This window comes from Branchiostoma lanceolatum, chromosome 13 (assembly GCF_035083965.1).
Source record: "Branchiostoma lanceolatum isolate klBraLanc5 chromosome 13, klBraLanc5.hap2, whole genome shotgun sequence".
Lineage (NCBI taxonomy): Eukaryota > Metazoa > Chordata > Leptocardii > Amphioxiformes > Branchiostomatidae > Branchiostoma > Branchiostoma lanceolatum.
The window spans coordinates 14,114,684-14,126,070 of record NC_089734.1 but is presented as its reverse complement, the minus strand read 5'-3'; positions in this window follow the sequence as shown (position 1 = coordinate 14,126,070).

The window sequence follows — 11,387 nt, the reverse complement described above, 5'->3', positions numbered from 1 at the left end:
AACCAAAGCTGAGGGAACATAAAAGTCTCTAAAATCATTGCTGTATTTTGTTCAAAATGCGGACGAGACAAGACAGGACAAGACAACCCTACCTGTCATAGTCCCCAGCACAGTAGCAGCTGCGGTCACATCCCTGCATGACATCACAGTCTCCATCATCCTCACATCCCAGGGTGCAGTAGCACTGGTCTGGGCAGGGGCCTGGCAGAAATAAATAAAAAAATAGATCAAATAAAAAGAAATTTATAAAGAAATAAGATAAACAAGAAATGATTCATCATCACTCTAAGTAGTACAAATCATCTTGAATCATCACAACAATTGATTTGCAGGGGACTTATAGTGTTCACCATACTGTCTTGAAAGTTTATGGTAGCAGATGGAAGTCAATGCCGTGGACAGCATTGGGAATATATGAGCAAATTGAGCAGATATACATCTATTATTGGGGTCTGTACTAATAGGCAGTCTGCTAAGAAAGTGCTTGAGGTTAAGTTGTGAATCTAAGTTTTCCTAATTCTTCTGTTACTATTCTAATTTAAACATGCTTTATAAATGACGATTTTACCATTTTATAACGAACGGAATTTGCAAAGGGATTATAGCATTGACAAACCATCTAAAGACAAAACAGTAGAAGTTGAATAAAAGTGATTATAGCATGTCCTTATGTAACACTATTAGTGGGTGGGAAAAGATTACCCCCAGTAATCTCTTCTGAAGGCTGGTATAGATAATGTAGAAATAATCTGTAATAGCGTACTTCTTGTTGTACTTGGAAGAGCTGTTGTAGATGCGAATGGAGCCTTTGTAGTCAGTGTAGATGCAGTGGTAGCAGCAGAGGGAGCACGAGTTGTCCCTGGTGCTGATGTTGCCTCTCCACCGCACTCACAGAACACCCTGACCTTGTAGTTGTAGCAGAAAGGCAGGAATCCACGCTGCTTGGAGTTCTCACAAACCAAACCCTGGTGGATGTCACAGGTCACATCCTGGCCAGTCCTGGTGTAGTCCATCTCCAAACCACTGTCCACACGGCACTCAATGTCTGTGGAAAATGAAAAGTTGCATTTCTTTTGGTTATGAGATGCTTCAAGCAATCTAATGGGACAACTCTTGAATCAGTTATCAAAAATGATTTTACTTTGTGTGAAGAAATATTGTGTTCTTGTTTTGAATGTATTGTTTTAAGGATAAAATCAAAGATCAAGAATTCCATGAGGACTTACTTGTGATCATCTCAGGCCCACAGAAGTCATATTTCTCTCTCAGGTTCTCAAATGTCTCATAATCTCCACCAGAGATGACATCAGGATAGAAGGAGTTCATCCATTCTGTCCACTCGCCCTCACAGGGGTAGGGAGCTGTAGGCTCTGTCCCTGGTGCTGAAGGCTTAGTGGTAGTTGCACCTGGCTTTCCAGTTGTCAGTTCTGTAACAGGTGCTCTACTTGTGTACACTAGAACACAGTATAATCCAGCATTAAATCATGTAAGATGTATGTATCTAAAATCTTACTTAGATGATCAAAACAACATTAGATTAGAACTATGAATCAATGCAACAAATGACAGTATGATTTAAGCATTAAAAATCTTTGAAAGCAAAAAGAGGTCAATTCATAAACTTGACATTGCTCCCAAATGTACAAAATGATAACTATAAGAGAATACCTATCAACACGTGAAGTATGATAGGGGCTGGCATTTTGTCTTAAAAAAATTGTTTAAAAAATGCAATTACCTTGTTTATGAGTACCTTTTCACAATAAAACATGAACTGGTATGTACCAAAACATGTGCTAAACATAAAAATTACCATGGTACCAATAGCACCTCTCAGAAGTTGGACAGAGAGTACAAGGCATTTAGAGATGGGAGACTTCACACCCTTACTAATACTGTATTGCATCTCTCCCAATTCGAAAGACAAAAATAGGACACTGAGTGTTTATGCTGCATTGTGTATATTGGAAACACACACACAAACACACACACACACACAGACAAGCAAAAACAAACAAACAGGTGTAACAACTCAAGGTTATATCTTCACCTTGACAGTTCTCTTCATCCCTGCCATTGGCACACTCCTTGATGCCGTTACATCTCTTCTCCATCCTGAGACAGTAGCCATCTCCGCAGTCCACACCCAGGCACTGGGTCGTGCGGGGTCGGCTGGTCACTGTGTACACAGTAGACTTTGTAGTGGTGCCTGGAAGAGCTGTTCAAAAGAGCATTGTAAGAAAAGTTAGTGATGATTTAGGCTATATCTATCTCCACAGTTCATATACATGCATTTGGTAGTGAGGAGCTAGCTAGTGAGGAGTTAGCTGGCAACTTGATGCTTTGCCGTGTTTGCTAGGACAGCTGTCGAAAAACCATTGTATTGATGTCATGACGTAACAGGCAATTTTGTAGACTGAACCAAATTGTTTATGCATCATTCTACCAATTGAATGTAAAATATATTTTGTTAGAATTAGTCACTGTCTCATACTGATTTACTCACCCTAAACCGTGCCTACTCTAGTGTTGTTTACTTCCAATCCAATGTTTGATGTTATTTAACGCATTGATAAACAATACCAAGGAGACATCGTTAAGACACTCTAATTAAGAATGCAGTGCTTTTAACAGTCTCAAGACATGGTTTGACAGATAATATGATCTAGAATGGTTCAACAATTGTATAGGAAGAAAACTAATGATCATAAATGAAGGAACATTCAGGAGTATATCTATGTCTAATGAAAGTTTTAGGTAGCTGTTGCTTTACCCTTTGTGGTGTAGACATGTGATGCTCCTGTTGTCCTCTCAATCACAGAGACTGTGGTCTTCCCTCCCATGTAGGGGGTAGTCTCTTCTGACGAGGAAGGAGTTGTTTCTTTCAGGTGTGTGGCTTCTGTTGTCTCTGCATTGAGTCCTGCTGTGGTCAGTTCCAGGGTAGATTTGGTGATCTCCACAGATGAAGATGGTGTGGACTCCACAGAGCTGATGCTTGTTGTCTCCTTTGGAGCATATGGTGTGGTCTCCACAGAGCTGATGCTGGTAGTCTCCTTTGGAGCATATGGTGTGGTCTCCTTGGAGCTGATGCTGGTAGTCTCCTTTGGAGCATATGGTGTGGTCTCCACAGAGCTGATGCTGGTAGTCTCCTTTGCGGCATATGGTGTTGTCTCCTCAGAGCTGATGCTGGTTGTCTCCTTTGGAGCATATGGTGTAGTCTCCACAGAGCTGATGCTTGTTGTCTCCTTTGGAGCATATGTTGTGGTCTCCACAGAGCTGATGCTTGTTGTCTCCTTTAGAGCATATGGCGTGGTCTCTGCGGAGCTGATGCTGGTAGTCTCCTTTGGTACATGGTAAGTAGTGTGTGCAGAGCTGATGCCTGTTGTTGTCTCCTTTAGAGTATGAGGTGTAGTCTTTTCCATCAGGATGGTTGTTCCTTCTGGCACAGTTTGGGTTGTCTCAGCAATAGGCAGGGCAGTAGTGGCTGTCCCTGTGAGTTAAACAAACACATCACCCATAATGACCAATTTTCAATCAACAAGAAAAAGCTGTATTGCTATCCATAATACGAGATTTTATAAATGCTTCATTCATATGGATTTGGAAGCAAAAATGTAGTGCCATTGGAACAACAAAATCAAACATCAAAACTAACTTAAAGACAGTTTGCACTATGCTGGTGCATCAAAGCATTAACTCATTTGATGCAAACCATTGGAAGGTATCTTATTCTTCTCTCAATAGACTGTAACTCCTTTCTTATTACTGTGAATGCATTTGAAGTCGCATGGTTTTTATTTTGCAGTAGGGAGAAAATGGAGTGTTCACAGGGGTTTTAAGTCAGACACGTTTGAAACAATAGCATCGCTACAGTCATAGGTGGGCAAAAAGTTTCACGGCAGTTTTAAGTTCGTGCTGAATGAGCACTCACCTCGTGGACATCCCCTGAACTCGACCCTGAGACTGATGCCTGCGTGCCAGTCTGTGGGCAGTAGGCGGACTGTCTTCACCAGGACTGAACTGGGCAGGTAGTTCTCTACTACACTGCTGTCATCTGTGTTAGCCTCAAACAACTGGGGAAGAGTTCAACACGATGCAACAATCATTAGCTTCTTCATATCTGTATGTCTAAAATCATGATCAATGGCAACTTCAGACTCAGGGCCTTAGAGGGCATTGATCAGACAAGCCGTCTTTAACAGTACAGCACTGGGCAAGTAGTTCTCTACAACACTGCTGTCATCTGTGTTAGCCTCAAACAACTGGGGAAGAGTTCAAGATCACATAACATCAATCAGATTCATTATAAGCATACACGAGTACACCTAAAATTATGATAAACAGCAATTTTACACTAATGTCTGAATTTTTCATAACCCCCTCAATATTATCATTATTGGACAGCTGTAGTGACATCTAGAATTTTCTCATTTAAGAGAACTATACACATTTATTTGAATACTTATCTTTATCATCATATATTCAGTAATATGTACTACTCATCTTTATCGTCATAAAAATGTCTAAAAATTGCAACAGTACCTGATATTTTGATATATTCTTTCACTTCCCAAAGCAACAACAATATGAAAGTACACCATTATCAAGTATTTTCAAGATGACTTTCAGACTGAAATCATATCTTGCCCATACACAAAAAGTTTCATTTTCATATCCACAGCCACCTATAAGGTATTTGCAGAGTTTTGTATGGCAAGTTTGTAGGTCTTTATCATACATTTTTGTTTCTATACATAACCTCATATTCTGTGATTATTTCTTGTTCCTTATAAATCCTCTGACATTGAGAGATAAATCTTACCATAACTTCTCTGTCCTCATTGTAGACATAGTCCCATATCAGTCCATCCTCAGTGTACAGGACCTTATATTCTGTCACATACTTGTCCCTGTTCTTTCCACTGCCCTGGGTCAGCACACTGGTAATCTGAGCCGCTTTATCAAACTTCACCTGAAATGATAGTCACTGACTATTAATAACTGACTATAATACTGTAAGAAAAGGTTAGGGCTGTACCAGTACCTTGTTCTTTGTGAAATAACCAGCTTGCTACTGGATCTAAATTCACACCACAGGTTTTGCTCACTGAATCTATCTTTTACATACATTTCACAATGTTCACAATCTATCGAATGTTAATTCCATTCCATGTTTTTCCTGAAGGTTTTTTTGCTTTGTCATCTCCATGGATATTTTGATTCCAAAAGGTTTTGCTAGTTGAGGTCAGCACTATTTCTTATCAAAAACTTTGTGGGTGATTTATTCAACTTTCTCATTTCTATTGAAGAGAGTATGTACTAAAACTTTAAGTGAAAGTGCCTTTTATGTGGTCTATATGATACTCAATAGATTGCCAGAAAGCCTTTAGTTTGGTAACAAAACAGGAATATGAGAACATCAAATTGTTTCCATGTAAAAAGAAGCATACTGCAAATCCATTCATAATTGTGGTTGGTAATTTTAGTAGTTTGGGGACAAGGGAGTTTATCTATTTTATCATATTTCAACGGTTGGAACAAAAATATCACTGTATTTGAATTCTAATAGTAGTAATCAAATATTTGCGATGATGACATTTTAGGGATTGACTAGTGACTGTTTAATTAGCTAAGATTAAACTACGGTTAACAAATCAAGAATTACAGTAGTTATGAAGTATTAGATTCACAAACCTCTATCCATTCCTGTGTAGTATCCTGTTGAGGCTCCCATGCCTCATCATCATCCAACAGATCTCGTCCGGTTATCAGGCGAGCGTTCTTGGTGGGACGATCCTCCTTCTCTGATGAAGCGCGGATGTTCTCGTCTGGGACAGAGCGGTCTTCCAGCCCCATCTTTGTATCGCACACACCTGGCATTGTTTGTAACACAGATATGAAAAATATATCAGATATTTCCTTTGTTTATCATGTTCATCTTCGACTGTGAGGTAAAGGCAAAGGTAGCATTTCCGAAGCCGTAGGGGCAGTGGGTTCTTATCTAGTGTCTCTAGGGCACAGTATTGGAAGGTGGAGCCCATCCCTTTCCTTACACTGCCTTTTACCTCCCAAACCGAAGTAAGGTACCCATCTTTGCACCTTGGTGGAGTGAGAAAAGTCGTGTAAAGTGCCTTCACCAAGGACACAACCTCCAGCCAGGATTGCCAGGAATCGAACCCGTGACCTCTTAATCTTGCGTCTGATAGCCTAGTCACTCGGCCGCTTGATGCCATCTTTGACTCTCTGTTAGACCTCTGTATCTCTACATGTATTATGTATAAATAAAGACCAGATAGAGCCAATAGAGCAATTTAGTTGCTGATTGTAGAAGTTTGCTGTGGTTACTCTGCCTTAACCCAAAGAATTCTATTATTTAGAAAAGTAGAAGTACTAAAAAGAGGACAAATATACAAAACAGCTTGAATGTTATTCTGTAGTAAATTCTTTAGCAGCACAAAAGACTAAATGCTACATGACACATCACTAGCTACTCCGTGCACTTTGCGATGTGTAAATTTCAGATGTACACTGTACTGCAAGACTTTTTGATCAAATTTTGTAACAAAAGTTGCTTACCCTGCGTTGACAGTGCAGCAGTGGTAGGGAACCTGGTAGTGTAGGTTGTGACGATGACCTCTGTTGTTTCCTGTGGTACCTCAGCAGTAGTGACTGGTGGTACCGACTTGGTTGTCTCCTCTGAATAGGGAGCAGTTGTTTCTTCTGGAAGGACAAGCTTTGTTGTTTCCTCAGAAACTGAAGATGGAGTTGTCTTCTTCTCTTCTAAACACACAAACAGGAAAGTTTGTTTTTATTCTGTCAACAGCGTGTGGAAAATCTTTTCCTCTTTTGTTGAGATGTTTCCTTTTGTAAACATTTCCTTTTGGAAGGTACTGTAATGTGATTTGTATTTGCAGGGTTTTCATGGTAGCGGGAGCAAGGAGGCACTAGGTGTTTTGAGTTTGAAGAAGATCAACCATATTAATGAACAACAGAATATAACGTTAAGGCAAAACTTTAACACCAAAATGCTGCAAATATTTTCAGACTTACAGTATTTGTCTTTCACTGTCTCCTGTGCATGCTTTACAAACATGTAATAACCCAAACGAGCCTCCTTAACAATAGATAATTTTTATTGGCTATTCTTTACATTGTTTTCAGTGGAACCCGACATTAAGCCTACAGACTATATGATAAAGAAAGGGAACAAAAAGGACATCCCCTGAACTCTGAAATTGTTTCATGAACTTCATTGTCATATATAGCAGCTCTGAAGGAGTATTGGTACATAGACAGCTGAAAAACAAGCCTGGACATACCATAAGGACATCCCCTGAACTCTGCCCTCAGAGCGATGCCCTTGTTCCAGTTGGTAGGCAGCAGTCGAACCTTCTGTACCTTCACTGCTTCTGGCAGGTGGTTCTCCACAATACCTCCATCATTGAAGTTGGCAGCAAAGATCTACAGAAAGAAAACATGTAGGCTTTTAAATAATATCTTCATTGTTGATACAGATTTATTTCCTTACTATTGGCCATCTTATTATGTCATTTTCATAAAAAATAGTCTTAAGGATACATCCTGCTCAAAACTTTGCCATTCAGCCAACAATTTAACGAGATAACCTCGCAGCTAATAACATTGAAATAAAAACACAGCCAAGTTTTGCTTTAAAAACTCTCCCTGGCAAATGTGACAAGCTATCAGGGGGTACAGAAAGTATGCAATGAAACAAAATGGAATGAAATGGGATGAAATGAACTGGAACTGTTACAACAGAAAGTGTGAAATTGAACAAAAAAGGAACGAAATGGAACAAATAACGAAGCAAACTGAAATAAAATCAATGAATATGTGAGGAAATTGTACATGTTTTATTTTGTAAAGTGTTACTTAGAATAATGCAAGGTTTAAATTTTTCAGTACTGTTTTTTTTTTGGCATTTTCTGTAAGCGAGCTATGTCTTTTCTAAGACTTGATGAAAAAATTTAATTTGTGGTAACCACATTTTTTTCTCACCTCAGGTTCCCCATTCTTGTCCTCCACAAACTGCCACAGCCGTGTGTCTGCTGAGTACAGCAGTTTGAACTCTGACACCCACTTGTCCTCCCCACCACTGCCCTGGGTCAGCACACTGGTCAGCTGAACTGACTCGCCAAAGTCAACCTGGGGAAGATAGGAAAAGAGTTTTTGATCATCTGAAATAAATAAATTGTGCTAGAATTGTGCTAAAATCATATGCTTGCTGAGTAAAACCAATTACGTTTGATGGCTAACCGGTTGATCTACATACTAAAACATGAACAATTTGTAATAAAAAGAAATGAAAAATGCAAAGTTAATAATCTTTTACAAGGAAGAAAAATATGGCAAGGACAAAAAGTTGAGGCCAGAATATATAATACAAATATCTATTCTAGCTGTAAACACCACGTCTAACAAAGACATTATTGTATAATAGAAAAGTGTTGACCTTTTTAAGGGATAACCTTGATAACGGGGACATCAACAATGCCAACATGGGTGGAAATGGTTTCTTCTACTTTACTCGGCCCTGTCCTCCATCATTGAGCGAAGCTCTGATGGTGTTATGTTTGCTGAATCCAGCATTCCTTTTCAAATTCAAGGCATAATACTTGTCCTATTTTATGACAAACAGGTTAATATTTACTAGTTAGTATTTTACCTGGAGCCACTGTCCCTCAGTGTCCTCAGCAGGCTGCCAAGACGTGGTCACTTCCTTACTGTCCGGCCGGCTGTCAAGACGAGCCTCCTTGGGCTCCTTCTCAGACTTGTAGGAGGAGGCGGTGATCTTGTCGTCTGAGACGGAACGGTCTTCAAGACCCATCTTTACATCACAGATGCCTTTGCATTGACAAAAAAATTCCTTTTAATGCTGAGAATGAACATAGAGCATTAGAAATGCAGTGTTCGCTGGCCTTATCATTCTTATGAAAATTAAGAACATGTGCTTTAAGTAATGATATCAGTGCTATCTCACCAGGAGTGGTGACCTCTGCTGTAGTTGGGAATTTGGTTGTGTAAGTCGGCATCTTTTTTGTCGTATATTCTGCCTGTGGAGACTCTGTCGTCTCGGTTGCAACAGTGGTTGTCTCTTCTTCTTCTACAATTTTGAAAAAAAAAGTTTAGTCGTCAATCTTTTGAAATTTTGCATTCTAGATGACAATTACTGTAAATTACTAAATCACCAGTATCATATCATGCAAGAATAGATTGAATGAATGGCCACTGAACCCTTATTGATTGACCCTGGGGTTGATAGCAAGTTCTATTGGACTGGTGTGCTCTGTCCCTGGTGCTGATGCTTCAGTGCTGATTGAACCAGTGTTTCTACCTTTTGTTCTGATCATTTTTGGAGCTAATCATTGTCAGACCAAGCAGCTCTTTGGGAAGAATTTTTCATACAAAGACAGCTGAAAACAACAAACTTGTACATAGTCAAAAAGAAGACTCACCAGAAGGACATCCCCTGAACTCTGCCCTCAGAGCAATGCCGTTGTTCCAGTTGGTGGGCAGCAGTCGAACCTTCTGTACCTTCACTGCTTCTGGCAGGTGGTTCTCCACAATTCCTTCATCATTGAAGTTGGCACTGAAGATCTACAGAAAGATTACATGTAGGCTTTCAAATAATACCGCATTGTTCATATAATTTTCTGTCCTTTCTGGTAGCCATCTTTATATACGGTTTTCATAGAAATCAATCAATATCTTTGGATATATCCAGCTCAAAACTTTGACATTCAGCTAACAATTCAACCTAGCAGCTAATAACATTGAAATGAAGACACAGCCAAATTTTGCTTTTAAAAACCCTTGCTGGCAAATGTGACAAGCTATCAGGGTGTACAGAAAGTATGAAATAGAATAAAATGGAATGAAATGAACTGGAATGACAGAAAGTGCAAAATGGAACAAAAAAGGAACGAAATGGAACAAATAACGAAGCAACGGAAATAAAATCAATGGAAATGTGAGGAAATTGTACATGTTTTATTTTGTAAAATTTTACTTAGAATAAGGCAAGGTTTAAATTTTACAGCACTGTTGCAAGCGAGCTATGTCTTTTTTAAGACTTGAAGAAAAAATTCAATTTGTGGTAACCACATTTTGTGCTCACCTCAGGTTCTCCATTCTTGTCCTCCACAAACTGCCACAGCCGTGTGTCTGCTGAGAACAGCAGTTTGAACTCTGACACCCACTTGTCTTCCCCACCACTGCCCTGGGTCAGCACACTGGTCAGCTGAACTGACTCACCAAAGTCAACCTGGGGAAAGAGGAAAAAGAGTTTTTGATCTTCAGAAATAGATAGATTGTGCTAAAATGACTTCATATGTTTGCAAAATACCATCCATTATATTTCATTGCAAACAGGTTGAGCTAAGTACGAAGCAATAAACAATTTGTAAGAAAAAGAAATTAAAAAAGTTTAAGTTAATAATCTTTTGCAAAACAAAAATATGGCTATAGGACAATTAAAGAAGTCTTAGGCAGAATATAGTTTACAAATATTCATTTCAACTGTAAACCCCACCTCTAACAAAGTTATCAAATGCTGTACGGTTGCAAAAGGCATATTGTGAGTGAGGAAATGTTTGTGGTGGTTTTATGTTCAAGGTTTTCGTGGCAACCGTTTCACCGGGAACTTAAAGCCTACGCAAACATTTTTGTCCAATATTGTAGCAGCATGTGACTATGGCAATACCGCGAACTTAAAACTACCGCGAACACTCCATTTTTGCCTTAGTGTAAAGTAAAAGCCAAACGCACTTAAATTCATTTACAGTAATACTTGTGTATCTTACAGCAAACAGGCTAATCTAAGCATTTTACTTGGAACCATTGTCCTTCAGTGTCCTCAGCAGGCTGCCAAGACGTGGCCACTTCCTTACTGTCCGGCCGGCTGTCAAGACGAGCCTCCCTGGGCTCCTTCTCAGCCTTGTAGGAGGAGGCAGTGATCTGGTCGTCTGAGACGGAACGGTCTTCAAGACCCATCTTTACATCACAGATACCTTTATAGTGGCAGAAAAATTAGTTCAGATTTTTTACATCAAGTTAGATTATCAAAGAGTGACAATGTACACACAGCTGTAGAGCATTAGAAATAAAGTGTTCAATAGCCATCTCAATCTTTTGAAAATTAAGAATATATGCTGGAGGTCATGACATTAATACTATCTCACCGGGCGTGGTGACCTCTGCTGTAGTTGGAAACTTGGTTGTGTAAGTTGGCATCTTCTTAGTCGTCCATTCTGGTTGTGGAGACTCGGTCGTCTTAGGTGCAACAGTGGTTGTCTCTTCTTCTACAATTTTAGAAAATTAGTTGTCAGTCTTATGAGATTTTGTATTCAAAAATGACAATGGCTTTG